At 28.6% G+C, this 14,914-nt stretch overlaps 1 long non-coding RNA gene and 1 pseudogene across 1 annotated transcript; both read left to right on the forward strand.

Moving 5' to 3' along the window:
- Positions 1-6,683: 6,683 nt before the first annotated feature.
- Positions 6,684-8,137, forward strand: LOC129312706 (uncharacterized). The gene is made up of 2 exons (XR_008593682.1): positions 6,684-6,818; positions 7,880-8,137. It is a non-coding gene; the product is annotated as an uncharacterized LOC129312706 (long non-coding RNA).
- A 2,766-nt stretch (positions 8,138-10,903) lies between these two features.
- Positions 10,904-13,550, forward strand: LOC129313980 (polygalacturonase-like; annotated as a pseudogene).
- The last annotated feature ends 1,364 nt before the right edge of the window (positions 13,551-14,914 follow it).

A 14,914-nucleotide genomic window follows, 5' to 3' on the forward strand; every position in this document is an offset into this window, starting at 1 on the left:
TCAAGGGAATTTTTCTATCATTTTCCCATTTTAAAATCAAAAGTTATATTACATGGAATATTTGATAAAGTCAGGAAAGACGGTCCCAATCTTGCCCTAGTTTTCAACAAAAAAATTAGGGATTTCTTACTTATTGTTCCTATGGGAGGAAAAATTCAAATATGCATGTTTGACTAAATCTTTTCATTAAATCTGTTCGCTTGACCTCTATATGTAGAGATATATATTATATATAATGCTCTAGCGATTCTCACAAAGTTGTACTTGATCAAGATGGCTGATATGAAGAAGCTTATATTGAACATTGCTTTGCTGTTTGTTCTCCTTTTCTCTAGTAAAGTCGCGGCTAGGGTACCAGCATTTTGGATGTCTGATCAACACATAACACGCAAGTGATCAGCAACTGACGAATTTAATTTTTGTTTGAGAAAATATTGATATCGTAATTGCTCAGTTTTTTTAATGTGTTGATGATCATTTGATATTATAGTGAAGGTAAAGATGGAGATGTGATCAGCTTGTTCTTTTTTTTTTTTTCCACCGAACTTATTTATTTCTTCAATATGAGTTCATCAAGTTTAAGTTAGTACTGGAATTGAAAACTAATTCAATCCCAAACCCATTGAAAAGATGAAAATAAAATAATCATTCCAAAATAAATACCCCCTTAAGTCCCAATTTATAAGATACTTTTTAGGAAAATTCAGTATTTCAAAATATAAGATACTTTAACAAAAATATTGTTTAATTAATGATGCTTTTTCAATGTAATATTATCTCTCTTTAATATTTTTTTTTTACAAATGGAGAATTAAATGAAGGACATTTTAAAAAAAAATGAGGTTGTGAAGTGTATTTAATAAATTTTATTAATATATACGATTTTATCCTAAAGATTCTTATAAATTGAGATGAAGCAGTTCTTTACTCCCCACTGGGGTTGCGAATTTGGACATGATTGACAATCGATACATTTTCACAATCACTAAAAGTAAACTTTGTACATATTATATCTATTCATTTTCCATATAATTCTCTCCTCAATTTTCAAATATGTATTTATTACATTTTCTTGTGGGATTTTAATTGAATCTGTCTCATAAAACAATGCAGGTAAAATTGGCCACGTTGCTGATATTCCTCAAGGCCACAACTATCGTCATGATTAGAACTAGACAAAGTATTAGCTCTTATGAAGAACCTTGTGGCCAAGAGATTATTGTGAAAGAATGCATGGAGGAGAGACATCTTATTCTTAATTTTTGTGCCAAGCATGATATCCCTTATTGTTCATTATCCAATAAAAAAAAAGCGAGACTCGTATGTAATGAAATCATTTCCCAATCACAGTTCTATCGATCATTTAGTACATATTTATGGACCAAACTGGCTAGCTTATGGATTCCTTCTATTTATATTTCTCAATCTCTGTCTATATTCTTATTTTTTTTTCAAATGTAATGAAATCTCAACTATTATGTTGCACTTTTTTTTAAACAAATTTTTGAATTCATATCATTAATATTGTTAGGCTTCAAATGGGGGATTACTCTCATTAATTTTATTTTTCCATGCAAAGCTCAAAGTTAAAACCATAATTAAGGCATATTGAGTTTTTTTTTTGGTTTACTGAATCAACCAAATGTCGTTAGTTCATTATTAAATTTTAAATTTTAAACTTATTTTTATTATGCATTCTACATCTTTAAAAATACAATATCAACACTCAACACACAACTTTAAAATTATTTTAAACTAATTCAAACCCATCGCAACCATGCATTTAATATTATTAAAAAGTTAAAAGTAAAAATTTACACCATCCTTATAGGTTACTCGTTCGTTTCTTAATTTTTCTTTTACTTCATTTTTCATATTTTTATTTTATTTTTGTTATAAATGTGGAAATTATTGACGGGTGATAAATGTCATATTCAGCCATAAACTTAAATAATTTTAATATTAATTAATTTCTTTCTTATGCTACTCAGTTTTCAGCTATGCCTACATATTTAAATTTAATTATATGATTTTGATTGAATCTGTCTGAAAATATTGCAGATAAAAATTCATCTCGATGATCCTCGGAACCACCATTACCATCGCCCATAGACTCAAGCGTATGTTTTGAAGAAGCTTATAATGGCCCAGAGATATTATTGAGAAAGAATACATGGGAGAGAGATTTCCTATTGATGTTGTCAATATATATATTATAATATATATATTCAATAATTTGTAACACAATGGTTTAACTTAGTGAATTTAAAAAATTATGTATGTTGGAGAGTTGTTTTCAATTCTGTAAAACAATAATTTGAAAAACAATATTTGAATTCAATCCGTTAGTGCAATATATCATGGTTTGTTATACCCTTTCATAGCTATTGTTATATAGATGAGGCTCTGTAAATAATTAATAATAACATATTAAATTTAATAAACATAAAACAATTAAATCATTTAAAAAATAAAAATTAATAATTAATAATAACATAAGTTGAGTGCATCCATCTCCTTCTACTCTTCCTCGCCCTCGCCATTAGAATCCTTCTCATGAGGTTCATAATGATTAGGGGTGAGCATTGGTTGATTCAGTTGGTTCGGTGTCAAAATATGTATAATCAATTGAACGAATAACACTAAAAATATGAATCAAATTGAATTGAAATGTAACAATTTAGTTCGGTCGATTAATTCGATTTTGGGCTTCATGTTGGATTGCTTGGAACTTGATCCAATTTTATTATTTTTCTACTAAATAGATAAGGCTTACAAATAAAATTAGGCTTATAAAGTGATAGTAGCTCATTTTAATGAGAGTTAGGGTTTCAACTTATTAGATTATATATTTACTTTTATTTAACTGTAAAATTTAAAAGAATAAAATAAAATTAATTAATTAATAAACTAAAATAATTAATAAATTATATATATATATGATAATTCAGTTGGTTCGATCTATTTGATTTTAAACTTACTAACTGAATTGAACCGATCAACCAAAATAATTTTTTTAAAAAAAACTGAATCCAACTGAAAAATTGAATAGATTGAATCAAATAAAAAAAATTCAGTTCGATTTTCAGTTTCAGTTTGATTTTGTGCACCCCTAATCATGATTGGGCTGATAAGTATGATCTTCGGTGCTCATATTGTAAACTAAAAAAGATAATAAAAATAAATATTAAAAACTATAAAATGTAAAATAAATATTACAAAAAATAATATAAATACTAAAATAAAAACCTGAAGGCTCAAAATAACTTGCATGATAAGAGTTGTGTATAAAAGAGGGGAAAGTTGAGGGAACTTTCAAATTAAGTAAGAAACGTGACAAAAATAATAAAAAGGAGGGGCGCCATTTATACAAGCGTTGGTGCCGGCGTGCCGCTACCAAATGGTAGCAATTTTGAAAACCACGACAAAAGGGAATCTTCAAGATGTCCGATACCACCAGTCACTACTGAGGTCATTGTCTTGGTCTTCGTAACCGGTAGCGGTTCTACACAAACCGTCACAAAAACTGTCATGTCGTGACTCTAATTTTCACGGATTCTCCTTTGTTAGCAAACCGCTACCATGTATAAACCATTGTGACATTTCCTGCCATTTAACGCCATGTAGATGTTTTACCAAAACCGTTGCAACATTTACTGCGGTTGTCACCCAAAAACTGTTACGATATTCTTTTTTTTTTTTAAACGTGTTTTCAAGATTAGAAGAGTACCTTTTTTAAGGTTCTTAAAAATTTCTACTTGAAAATCATATAATATGATTAACTTGAGAGAATGAAGTATTTAACAAATAAATAAATAAAAATTAACAACACATATATAATGATTAATTTATTGTTGAGAGTATTTTATGGCTTCCATTATCATAACATTTCTCAAATATTTACACACCACCAAAAGGAGATGTCATGCTAGTATGTGTGTACTTTATCATGTCCTAATTACAGGATAAAGTTAACCAACTTCATAGTAATGATAGTTAATGTCATTAAACTTGTAAAAAAAATTGATTTTCAAGTTTTACCCTTTGCTAAAATTAATGATCATAATAAAATATGTTTAGAAATTAAACTTGGGGCAATTAAGGTGGGTAATATTGTAAAGAATCAATCACAGGCCTGTTTGGGTAATTATGAAAAACACATCCAAGCTATATTTTGAATGTGCTTTTGCCAAATCCAATAAATAGTTGGATCTCCCAAATATACTTTTACTATATGTAAATTAAAAATCAAACACACACTGTATCTTTCCCTTATAATTTAATTAGGAGGAAATAGAGTAGTGCCTGTCTAATGCATTGAGAAATTGTCTTTTCTCAGTCAATTTTTTTTTGGTGAGATGTGACGTCAAGGGCTTCCACTACTATATGCCAATTTTTTTTTAGAATCTTTTTCCCTTTTCTCATTCAATCTTTTTGTTAGATGTCATGTTAGGGACTTCATAGCAAATTCAAAATGCTTTGATACTTTTTCTATAATTAAAGCACTTAAGTGGTCCTTTAATGAAATTTTTCCAAAAAGATATAATATTCAACATGTAAGGGAAGAGCAAGTTGAGGAGTAAATTAATACAACTAATAGCAAATCTTACTATTCACTAATTATAAATACTACTTTTTATTTATTAATAAAACTCATAGCAACTTGCAACCACAAGTCGTCAAGGCCTTTATTTTCAAAAAAAAATTATAAATATTGCTTTTTTTAATCCTTATAATTAAGCGACTTATTGTCACCGCGGTCAATTATGGTTAATGGTCAAATGTGAAAGTCAAGAAGAGCATTTTTGACATTTTCCATATGTCAAAAACGACATTCAAATTCTTGGGGGGGCGTTAATTAAATTGGGGGATTTACTTGCCATTACGTACCTTCCTCATTTAGATTTTAGTGGTCACTCATTTACCATTTTTATTATTATTTTGAACTCATGTATGAAATATGGATTGATTAATGCACACTACCTTTCTATATTTGCGATGTGATATGGTGTTATGTTTAGGTTCATTTCTGTCCGTACTAGTTTCTTGTTTTGAACAAAAATCAAAAGGGAAAAAAATGAAAAGCTCTCTGTTGACAATTTCAAAAATTGACTAAATCCGATCGATGAAATTGAACGTGTACATATGAATCATTAATCATGTCATAAAGGCTAGAGCAATTCATTGTCTTTATTCTCTAGATCATTGTTTTTCATTACTCACAAGTATTATTCTATCAGAGAAAATTCTGCTGGAGGTATGGTCAGACACTAAGTGATAACATCTCTCCCAATAAAGATTTAAATCTTAATTCGCCACGTTGTAAGAGACTAGCTTCTTCATCTGTAACCAACCCCTTTGTTGGTCCAAATCATTGTTATGTTCAATTAATTTCATATATATATCTAACTATATGTACATGAATCAGATTGTTGCTATTATTAATAACATGAAAGAAACAATTTGATTGAAAGATATATTAAATTCAAATATCGGCAAAGTTGAGAAATTAAAAGCTGAGAATAGATGCATATTAAACCAATAATAACAATATAGTAGTAGTAAAATGAGATCCAAAACACAATACAAATTGCATTATTATTCATGACTTAAATAGTGAGTCATATATGAGATTTTATGGATACATATAATAGAATATAAATATAAATATAGATTATATGGCACATCTCTGGTTTTTCCTCGAGTTATATATGTCACATATCTTCCATTATCCCATGTTTTTGGATAAGGTATAACCGCCGCAGCTGAGAATATGAATAGCGTCAATATTGTAAACATAAATACATTAGTCAAACATGCATACATATACAAAGATGCATACATATGTATAATACACACACACACACACATCGTTACTGAAATCTAACGTAAGAAAACTATGAAGTTTTGGTTGAAACTGTGGTGAGATTGTGGCGTTTAGTTTAATTTGTTTCTCATTTACTATATCAAACTTGAACGTGACATTGGCCTAACATTTGTTTAGGCTTTTCCTGTGAAAATTAAACACTCTAGTGCCTATTTGGCAACCTATTCTGGAAATAATTTTTTTCTTCTCTAGAAACAAAAAAAAAGTTTGGTAATGTGTTTTTAAAAAGTATTTTAGAGAATAAAAAAACAAAAACATCTTTTAGATCTTTTGGAATTATTGTTCTAAAAAATAAGGAGGAATTAAAAAAGTACTTATTTTTATTATTTTTTTATTCTTAAAACATGTTCTACAAGACACCAATTCTTATAACAATAAAACAAAAACAGTTTCAAACATGCCCCCTAATCTCTATCATGTTTTATTTCTCTCTTATAGTTATTTCATAAAAGATACTAATGTCATAAAGGTCCCAAGGGACTTGAGGAGAATTATCATATTTCATGCACCTCATGTCCTCATTGTCCATTTCATATTTTAAGGGGATTTTTCTATCATTTTTCCTTTTTAAAATCAAAAGTTATATTATTACATGGAATGTTTGATAAAGTCAGGAAAGACGGTCCCAATCTTACCCACGTTTTCAACAAAAAATTTAGGGTTTTCTTACTTATTGTTCCTATGCGAGGAAAAATTCAAATATGCATGTTTGACTAAATCTTTTCATTAAATTAGTTCACTTGACCTCTCTCTCTCTATATAGATAGATAGATATATAATGGTCCAGCGATTCTCACAAAGTTGTACTTGATCAAGATGGCTGATATGAAGAAGCTTATATTGAACATTGCTTTGCTGTTTGTTCTTCTTTTCTCCAGTAAAGTCGCAGCTATGGTACCAGCATTTTGGATGTCTGATCATCACATAACACGTAAGTGATCAGAAACTAAAATTTATCATTTAATTTAAATTTTAGTTTTTCATTTAAATCATTTTCCGATCAGATTTAGTTCATAATCAAATTGGCTTTTCTATTAATTACTTCAATGTTTCTCAATCTGTGTCCATTGGACGAATTTAATATTTTTTTTGAGAAAATATCGTGGCTCAGAAACCGAATATAAAGAGAAAACTCATTTATTGCTTGAATCTCAGATGCTTTACAAAGACCAGGGTCCTATTTATAGTACTGTGATTCTTAAACTGGAGCAACAAAGTAAAGGGGACGTTACAAGAGTAAAGGGAAGGTTATGGAAGTTACAAGAGTTTTATTGTGCTCCATTTACTCTCATTATGTGACTTCCGTTGCTGCTCTTTTGTTTCCGTTTCATATTGATATCTTAATTGTTCGTTTTTTTTTTCTTTTTTGTGTTGATGATCATTTGATATTACAGAGAAGGTAAAGATGGAGATGTGATCAGCTTGTTCTGTTTTTTTTTTTTTTTTCCACCGAGCTTGTTTATTTTCTTCAATATGGGTTCATCAAGTTTCGGTTAGTACTGGAATTGAAAACTAATACGAACCCATTGACAAGATAAAAATAAAATAATCACTCCAAAATAATACTCCATCAAGTCCCAATTGATAAGACATTTCGAAGGAAAATTCAGTGTCCTAAAATATAAGATATTTGAACAAAAATAAGGTTTAATTAATGAGCATTGTCCAATATTACCTTTCCCATAATATTTTTTTTATTCTTCCTTCATAAATAAAGTATTAAACAAAGGATGTTTTTGAAAATTTATATTTTTGTTTTAAAAAATAAGATTATAAAGTGTATTTAATAAGCTTCATTGATAAACGTGATTTTGTCTAAAATATAAATTTGGACATGATTGACTATCATCAATTTTCACAATCACTAAAATTAAAAATTGTAGATATTATATCTAGTCATTTTCCTTATAATTCTCTCCTCAATTTCCAAATATGTGGTTATTCAATTTTCTTGTGGGATTTTAATTGAATCTATCTCATAAAACAATGCAGATAAAATTGGCCGCGTTGCTGATATTCCTCAAGGCCACAACTATCGTCATGGTTAGAACTAAACAAAACCATAGCTCTCTATGAAGAACCTTGTGGCCAAAAGATTATTGTCAAAGAATGCATGGAGGAGATAGATCTTATTCTTAATTTTTGTGCAAAGCATGATATCCCTTATTGTTAATTATCCAATAAAAAAAATGTGAGACTCGTATGTAATACAAATATGTATGGTTAAGTAAATTATCGTTCGTTATATCACTTATGATTTTTTCATTATATCTATATCTCTTTTTCTTCATATTGATTTTATGATTGACTATCATAAAACTGGAAAGTAAAACAAGAACCTAACTAATTTTAGAAAGATAAACACAAATAACTAGATTAATTATAATTCTAAAAATATACAGTAATTTAAAATTATACTTTTATGATTTAATTAGTTGTTTGATTATTGTGGAATACTACAAAAAATATGACTTTTGGCGGTAAAAAATTAGTGTCACTGCCAAAAGCTTCTTTTGGCGGTGAAGATTTGTTGCCACCAAAACTATACTTTTAGTGACAACAATTAAATGTCACTGCTAAAAGTGAACTTTTGGTGGCGATTTTGATTTGTTGCTGCTAAAAGTCTACTTCTAGTGGCAATATTTGTCATTATTAAAAATATTTTTATAAAAAATAATTTAAAATTTTAAAATAATCAATATAATTTATAATGTTGCCACCAAAAATATTTTTATAAAAATAATTTAAAAATAAAATAATTTATATAATTCACTTTTGACAACGACATTTGTCGCCATCAAAAGTATTTTTATAAAAACTAATTTAAAAATTAAAAATAATTTGTAAAATTATAATTTAAATTTTTTAACAAAATTTATGAATTGTTTTGAAAATTTGAAATGAAATAAAATTATTGAAAATATATTTATGAAATTAAATTTCTTATTTTATGTATAGAATTAGAAATAAATTATATATAAGATCGTGAAACAAAAAAAAATAATAGTCAAGATGTGCTAAGTTTAATTATTAAATTATTTCTAATTTTATATCATAATCAATTTTTAGACATATATAGCTCATATTTTTTTAAGAATTATGTTATTAAGCTAGTATTTTAATATGATAAATTAAAATCTTGATGGGTTATTACTTTCAACTATAATTATGTTAAGTTATACATAAATTATTACTTACAATCAAATATATAAATGGCATTGGGATGTTAAAGTTGTATAAATGTCATGAGATGCAAATGATATTATACACTACTTAATATATTGTGCACTTGATGCTTAGCTTAATATACATATGGTGTCTACTTCTTCTACTAAGCTCTAATGGCTTTTGAAAAAAGATTTCATGTAATTCCTCCTAGTATATTTAGGTTTCATTGCTATAAAAAAGAAGTTACTAATAATATTTTTATAACTAATTATTACTAAGAATAATATAAATAACTATCCAAATCCACCTTGCTATGAGGTTGAGTATCATTAGATGTTAACTAGATTGATCACATATGATATTCTTTCAATTATTATATATTGTAAAAGTTATTAGTATTCATTTTCAAAATTATTCAAAATGACTATTGACAAAGTTTATGTGGTTAAAAATAATTTTTTAAGATATTGAAAAATTATTGATAAAATATATTTTTAATAAAAGAGGGTTAAGCATTTAGCTATTTTGAGAGAAGATAAAAATTTAATCATTTAGTTTATCAATTTTTGAGAAAAATATGGAGAAGAAAAAAGTAAAAGATATTTAACATAAAAATAATATAATACATATTTATAAATAAATTATATACTTAATAATTTTCATTTAAAAATAAAAAAATAATTTAAAAATTGATTACAATGTATATAAGAATATTATCTAATATTTAAAAATTTTTTATTTTAAGTTCATTTTCTTAACAAAAATAAAATTTATTGGTGAAAAATAATACTTTATTAAAATTATAATTTAAATATTCATATAAATCATTTTGTCATATTAATAATTGAAAATAAAAAATATATGTATATATTTTTAATAATATATTATTTGATATATGTGTATACAGTTACATAACATATATTTAATTTCGCATATAATAACTATAGATGCATTTCAGTTTAATTGGCAAAGAAGGGAAACTTAAGGCTTGGAGATGGGAGAGATCAAGAGTTCAAACTTTGACTTTGTCATATTTCACAACAAATATGTGACGTGATGTGTGGTGGTGATGTGGCACATGAGGTGGCTTAAGAAGGCATATACATGGCAAGTGACAGCCACAATATGGTGGCGTAGCACATGAGGTGGCTTGAGGGGGCATATACATGGTAGGTGATGTGGCGCGAGATGGTGGCGTGGCACATGAGATGGCTTGAGGAAGTGCACACGTGACATATGACATAGCATGAGATGGCTAGGTAATATGGCATCATTTGTTGAACACGTGGCCTGTGATGTGGCACAAGATAACAAGTGATGTGGTATCATCTGTTGCATGTATGGCAAGTGATATGGCATCACTTGATGCACGCATGGTAGAGTGATGTGGCATAAAATAAATTATTATTTCTTAAAAAAAATTTTGATGGCAACAAATGTCGCCACTAGAAGTCTTTTTAGCAGTGACATTTATTACCATCAAAAATACTTTTAGTGGCAAAAAACCTGTCATCGCTAAAAGTCTACTTTTGGCAGTGACAATATTTGTCACCGTCAAAAGCTATTAGTGATGGTTGTTATAATGACAACTTTTTAGCAATGAAAAGTCACCGCTAAAAATTTTTAGCAGCAACTTTTGAATTTTTGGTGGCAACTTTTTATTGTCGCCAAAAGTCTGTTTTTTTTAAAGTGGAAACAAATTCAATAATAATTAAAAATGGCTTAATAATTTAAAAAAATAGTAAGACATTTTAAGAATAGTTGTATTAAAAATGGATTAATAATTCTTTATCCGTTGTTGGAATCTTTCTTGCACGCGCACTACGGCCTTGTCCTGGTCATTCCGAAATGATGCCACCTGTCCCATGTGGGACCAATGCCATACTTCTTCTTCCGTTTTTTTTTTTTTTTTGGGACAAAGACCAATGCCATTCTTTAATATTACCGAGAAAAAAGCAAGCATATACACAACGTAACACATTTTCTTTAAAATCTGCATAAAAAATAAATTTGAGAATGTATGAAACTATTTGAAAAATGTGCAGATACGATTGAATAAACACTTATAAACAGCATAATAGTATATTCTTGATAAAATTTCACGAAATGAGTTTTCCAGTAACAATATATGAATTCCCAAATAAATTATCTTTCAAAAGTGGACAACGATAGTTTGTTTAAGTCTACCAGTTTGTTCCCTTGCTTTGAAACAAAATCTTCAAATTCGGGAAAAATGTTAATTATGCCATCCAAATGTGAATTATAATTGTTAAACAAACGGGCTTTGGTTATAAGATTGTTTTAATAAAAACAACAATAAGTTAATAATTTTACTATTTGGCCATTATATGGCTTTTTTCAGTTTTGCCTCAACAATATAAATAGCTCTTTGTTTGATGGGGTTTCACCATCTTATATACACAACTCTAGCAGACATTGTTCTACTTGAACGAGAGAGGAAAAAAATTAAAGGCCTACATAGAATTCAAAGAAGAACAAAATATGTACGCAAATTTGAGTATTACTTAAATTTCTGCTTTATTTTTACTGCTAGCATCTTCAGTCGTGGCTCAAACTACGGTTTTTGATATAAGAAAATATGGTGGAGCACCAAATGGAGATCTGACCTCGGTGAGTATTTATTTAAGTATTGCATTATTAGTTTGAAATTTACTACAAAAAGATGAATTTTCTAACAAAAAATTAGTACTTAACAAATTTTGTGACAAATAGTCCTATTGCAAATAAATTTATTTTGACATATATATTCACTAAATTTCCAACACAAAAGTTGTATGACAAAGTTTGTCATTGATTTGTGGGGAAAAATGAATTTTACCACATTTATTTTGTTTAGTAGTTAATTATCACATGTTATACATATATGCCTTCAACATATTTTTTCTTGTTAATTTATTTAATTAAAATATACTTGGTTTGTTGATTAATGTTGAGAAGAGCTTAGAGAGAGCATGGAAAGAGGCATGTGCATCAACAAGTGCAAGCAAAGTTTGGGTGCCTAAAAGTACTTACAATTTGAGACAAATAGAACTAAATGGTCCTTGCAAGGCTCCAATTGAGCTTCACATTGAAGGAAATATTGTAGCACCAGAAAACCCTAATCGATTCAATGGAGATTCCCAATGGCTTAGTTTTGGATACATTGATTCCTTTACCTTATCTGGTGGTGCCACTTTTGATGGTCAAGGTTCAATAGCTTGGAAGCAAAATAATTGTGCTAAAACTTGGAATTGCAAGAAGCTTTCCATGGTAAGTAATAAGTTATACATGCACATTTTTAAAATTCAAGAACATGTGTTGAATTCATTTTATCATTATTTTTTGAAATTATTTATTAAAACATAACGTATGTATAATTTTCAAATAGTAATAATTTAAGAATATATGTTTTAATAGAGAAGTCATATAATGAGTTAATTTTCCCAAACACGCACACACACATGATTTAAAAAAAGGTTAGCAGGAAGAGGGAAAATTAGATTGAATTGTGTTGAATCTCTAAGTCCTAAGTCCCAAGATGTCTTTTTCTTTTCTTTTTTATTTAGTATCTCCCACTAATAAGCTAATAAACACTCAATCAATGAGGTATAGATCTTTTAAAAATCTAACTTTATTTCAAACCCCTTCCAGAATTTCGGTTTCAGCTTCATGAACAATTCGATCATCCGGGACATAACATCAAAAAACAGCAAACATTTCCACGTGAATGTTCTAGGGTGCCAGAATATTACATTCAATGAATTCTCCATCGAGGCTCCATCAGATAGTTTGAATACAGATGGAATCCACATTGGAAGATCAACAAAAGTGGAAATACTTAACTCAAACATTGGCACAGGAGATGATTGTATTTCATTGGGTGATGGAAGTAGACAAGTGAGTGTTGAGAATGTGACATGTGGACCTGGCCATGGCATTAGTGTTGGAAGCCTTGGAAAATATGAAAATGAAGAACCTGTTGAAGGTTTGATAGTGAAGAATTGCACTTTTAAAAACACTGATAATGGCGTGAGAATAAAAACTTGGCCTGGTACTTAATAAATATCCCAGTCTTTGGCTTACACTTTGAGAATCTCGTCATGATCAATGTCACCAATCCTGTAATTATAGATCAAGAATATTGTCCATGGAACCAATGCTCAAAAAAGCTATTTAGTTCTCTTCCTTTTTTGGTGTATCATATTTTCTAAGATTTTGCTACATATTTCTAGCTCCTTCTTTCTTTCATTATTCTGTGCATTTTGAGCTGCTACAGACTCCATCAAAAGTAAAAATAAGTAGAGTTTCCTTCAAGAATATTAGAGGCACTTCAACAACAAAGGAGGGAATAATTTTGATTTGCAGTAGTAGTGTACCATGTGAGAAGGTGAAACTCACGAATATTGATCTCAAATTCAACGGGGCTCCTGCAACAGCTACTTGTAAGAACATCAAGCCCCAAGTCTTTGGGGATGTACCAACATGTACTCCTTGATATGTATATTAATTTCGTCATTCATTGAATAAAAAAATTATATGTTAAAGTCTTATTGTTCATTTCCACTTTGTGCTATTTCTGGTTCAGAAATTGTGTTGATGTGTGAGCATATTGCTCCAAGAGAAGATAAGTGCCTAATTTAATTTCGTCTTAAATTGATAATGTTTTGGAGCAAACATCTGGGGAAAAAAATACCTACCAGAAAAAGAATGCAAATGCAAGTAATACAACGGAATACATATATCAATGAAAACATAAAATACTCTCATCATTTTTATGTTTTATCTTAATTATATAGACCTCTTATCAATTTTAAAGGCTTACAAAACCTTTTTTTTTAAATTGTACTTCATGTTACACAAACCTCTCTGTTGTCAAGATTCTATTTTCTTCCATCGAGTCCTTAAATTGTCATTAATTCACCAATTTTTTTTTCTGTGTGTATATTGAAAAGCTAAAAATTATTAACTCCACTGATAATCAAATCTTCTAAAATCTTAATCAAAGATATGATTTATTTTATACCAAAACAATAAATAAAAAAATCATAATGAGCCATAGGATCATTTGAGGCAGGGCAAACGCCAAGAACAACAAAGAACAAATTCTCAATCTGTACCATAAATTGCCATATTATTAATAAATTATTGATGAATTGTAACTAGCCTATTTCATCTCATACTTCCTGCGAGCTGAGACCCACAATATACGTATTGGAAAATAACATTATGAATAAATGTCACATAATATAAACCATAGATTCACTTCTCCCTCACTGATCTGCAAAGGATCATGCATGAATGATTCAGTGTGTGCGTCTATTATCATTTCAGAGCAGTTCAGTTTCTTTAAATCTTCGGGAAAATAGCATCTAGAGCTCTTGGAAAGAGGAAGAAAATTATAGAGAAGGCCCAATAATATGAAATTTCTCTCCAGGCCCATAGGCTTAACCGAAATCATGTTTTGAGGTTAAAAGTAAAGAATGACCCTAATTTGTTGAAGATTGATTCCTTTTGAATGTTGGAAGTCCTTCCCGAGGATAATTGGATTTTGTGTTATACAAACAATAATGTAGGATGTTTATTTGTAAATTTAAAAAATGTTTATAGTTTGGTTTGCAACAAAATTAAATGAATTACAATCAAAACTAGAGAAAACAAGAAGTTCTAAACATATGCTTGTCATTCTCCAAACTTGTAGTTGATGATATCATAGATAAATAAGGTATTTCAAAGAATACAGTAACTCAATATTTACTTGTTAAAACCTAAATACATACTTGTCAATATATGAATATTTACTATAATTATCTATCAATGACAACCACAATTTTAGAGTTTCACACCTAAATGTTTGTAATT

The sequence above is a fragment of the Prosopis cineraria genome, unplaced genomic scaffold (genome assembly GCF_029017545.1).
Source record: "Prosopis cineraria cultivar Desert tree isolate PC_DT_omini unplaced genomic scaffold, ASM2901754v1 PC6, whole genome shotgun sequence".
In the NCBI taxonomy this organism is placed as follows: domain Eukaryota; kingdom Viridiplantae; phylum Streptophyta; class Magnoliopsida; order Fabales; family Fabaceae; genus Prosopis; species Prosopis cineraria.